This window comes from Schistocerca serialis, chromosome 1, assembly GCF_023864345.2.
Source record: "Schistocerca serialis cubense isolate TAMUIC-IGC-003099 chromosome 1, iqSchSeri2.2, whole genome shotgun sequence".
Taxonomy (NCBI): Eukaryota; Metazoa; Arthropoda; class Insecta; order Orthoptera; family Acrididae; genus Schistocerca; species Schistocerca serialis.
The window spans coordinates 1,135,016,246-1,135,019,840 of NC_064638.1; positions in this window are offsets into that span (position 1 = coordinate 1,135,016,246).

The following is a 3,595-nucleotide window of genomic DNA, read 5'->3' on the forward strand; positions in this document are numbered from 1 at the left end:
ACATGCGAGCTTTTTTTGGTCTGGGTGATCCCTTTGAGCACCATTACGACTTTGGCGTTTTGTCTCTGGATCGTACTGAAAAAACCAACTTCCATTACCAGTAATAACATGGCTCAACAATTCTGATTGATTTCCGTTTGCTCTAACAGATCGGCTGCCACACTTTTCCGTGTTTCTCGCTGTTGTGGTGTGAGATTTTTGGGGACCATTTTTGCACAAATCTTTGTCATACTAAGATCTTTAGTTATTATTAGATGAACCGTTTCTCGATTGATGTTCAGTTCTTCTGGAATCATTTTCACAGATAATCTTCGATCAGATCGTACGAGTTCACTCACCCTGGCCGAGTTGACATCCGTCAGTGAGGTTGATGGTCGTCCACTGCGGTGTTCACCTTCAACATTCGTTCTGCCTTCACCAAACATTTTATGCCAAAGAAAAACTCGAGCTCTTGACATAACCACCTCTCCAAAAGCCTTCTGAAGGATACTGTAGGTTGTCGTCGCGTTTTCATCCAATATAACGCAAAAAGAAATTGCATAGCATTGCGCAATATTATACGGTTCCATTTCCGTGACAAGAGGCACAAACACGAGTTAACTTATTACAGCACAACTCACGACTGAGCAGTTGCATCGGTTTGCCGCTTGGACTACAAGCAGCTTATATCGAATTGACTGACTAATTAATTAAATCGATACCTCTGTGTGGGACAGCGAAAAGCTGCATGGGACTTCCGACACTATCTACTAGGTCATTTATATACACTCCTGGAAATTGAAATAAGAACACCGTGAATTCATTGTCCCAGGAAGGGGAAACTTTATTGACACATTCCTGGGGTCAGATACATCACATGATCACACTGACAGAACCACAGACACATAGACACAGGCAACAGAGCATGCACAACGTCGGCACTAGTACAGTGTATATCCACCTTTCGCAGCAATGCAGGCTGCTATTCCCCCATGGAGACGATCGTAGAGATGCTGGATGTAGTCCTGTGGAATGGCTTGCCATGCCATTTCCACCTGGCGCCTCAGTTGGACCAGCGTTCGTGCTGGACGTGCAGACCGCGTGAGACGACGCTTCATCCAGTCCCAAACATGCTCAATGGGGGACAGATCCGGAAATCTTGCTGGCCAGGGTAGTTGACTTACACCTTCTAGAGCACGTTGGGTGGCACGGGATACATGCGGACGTGCATTGTCCTGTTGGAACAGCAAGTTCCCTTGCCGGTCTAGGAATGGTAGAACGATGGGTTCGATGACGGTTTGGATGTACCGTGCACTATTCAGTGTCCCCTCGATGATCACCAGTGGTGTACGGCCAGTGTAGGAGATCGCTCCCCACACCATGATGCCTGGTGTTGGCCCTGTGTGCCTCGGTCGTATGCAGTCCTGATTGTGGCGCTCACCTGCACGGCGCCAAACACGCATACGACCATCATTAGCACCAAGGCAGAAGCGACTCTCATCGCTGAAGACGACACGTCTCCATTCGTCCCTCCATTCACGCCTGTCGCGACACCACTGGAGGCGGGCTGCACGATGTTGGGGCGTGAGTGGAAGACAGCCTAACGGTGTGCGGGACCATAGCCCAGCTTCATGGAGACGGTTGCGAATGGTCCTCGCCGATACCCCAGGAGCAACAGTGTCCCTAATTTGCTGGGAAGTGGCGGTGCGGTCCCCTACGGCACTGCGTAGGATCCTACGGTCTTGGCGTGCATCCGTGCGTCGCTGCGGTCCGGTCCCAGGTCGACGGGCACGTGCACCTTCCGCTGACCACTGGCGACAACATCGATGTACTGTGGAGACCTCACGCCCCACGTGTTGAGCAATTCAGCGGTACGTCCACCCAGCCTCCCGCATGCCCACTATATGCCCTCGCTCAAAGTCCGTCAACTGCACATACGGTTCACGTCCACGCTGTTGCGGCATGCTACCAGTGTTAAAGACTGTGATGGAGCTCCGTATGCCACGGCAAACTGGCTGACACTGACGGCGGCGGTGCACAAATGCTGCGCAGCTAGCACCATTCGACGGCCAACACCGCGGTTCCTGGTGTGTCCGCTGTGCCGTGCGTGTGATCATTGCTTGTACAGCCCTCTCGCAGTGTCCGGAGCAAGTATGGTGGGTCTGACACACCGGTGTCAATGTGTTCTTTTTTCCATTTCCAGGAGTGTATATTGTGAAAAGCAATGGTCCCATAACACTCCCCCGTGGCACGCCAGAGGTTACTTTAACGTCTGTAGACGTCTCTCCATTGATAACAACATGCTGTGTTCTGTTTGCTAAAAACTCTTCAAACCAGCCACACAGCTGGTCTGATATTCTGTAGGCTCTTACTTTGTTTATCAGGCGACAGTGCGGAACTGTATCGAACGCCTTCCGGAAGTCAAGAAAAATAGCATCTACCTGGGAGCCTGTATCTAATATTTTCTGGGTCTCATGAACAAATAAAGCGAGTTGGGTCTCACACGATCGCTGTTTCCGGAATCCATGTTGATTCCTACATAGTAGATTCTGGGTTTCCAAAAACGACATGATACTCGAGCAAAAAACATGTTCTAAAATTCTACAACTGATCGACGTCAGAGATATAGGTCTATAGTTTTGCACATCTGCTCGACGACCCTTCTTGAAGACTGGGACTACCTGTGCTCTTTTCCAATCATTTGGAACCTTACGTTCCTCTAGAGACTTGTGGTACACGGCTGTTAGAAGGGGGGCAAGTTCTTTCACGTACTCTGTGTAGAATTGAATTGGTATCCCGTCGGGTCCAGTGGACTTTCCTCTGTTGAGTGATTCCAGTTGCTTTTCTATTTCTTGGACACTTCTTTCGATGTCAGCCATTTTTTCGTTTGTGCGAGAATTTAGAGAAGGAACTGCAGTGCAGTCTTCCTCTGTGAAACAGCTTTGGAAAAAGGTGTTTAGTATTTCAGCTTTACGCGTGTCATCCTCTGTTTCAATGCCATCATCATCCCGGAGTGTCTGGATATGCTGTTTCGAGCCACTTGCTGATTTAACGTAAGACCAGAACTTCCTAGGATTTTCTGTCAAGTCGGTATATAGAATTTTACTTTCGAATTCACTTAACACTTCACGCATAGCCCTCCTTACACTAACTTTGAGATCGTTTAGCTTCTGTTTGTCTGAGAGGTTTTGGCTGCGTTTAAACTTAGAGTGAAGCTCTCTTTGCTTTTGCAGTAGTTTCCTAACTTTGTTGTTGTACCACAGTGGGTTTTTCCCGTCCCTCACAGTTTTACTCGGCACGTACCTGTCTAAAACGCATTTTACGATTGCCTTCAACTTTTTCCATAAACACTCAACATTGTCAGTGTCGGAACAGAAATTTTCGTTTTGATCTGTTAGGTAGTCTGAAATCTGACTTCTATTACTCCTGCTAAACAGATAAACCTTCCTCGCTTTTTTTATATTCCTACTAACTTCCATATTCAGGGATGCTGCAACGGCCTTACGATCACTGATTCCCTGTTCTGTACATATAGAGTCGAAAAGTTCGGGTCTGTTTGTTGTCAGTAGGTCCAAGATGTTATCTCCACGAGTCGGTTCTCTGTTTAATTTCGCGA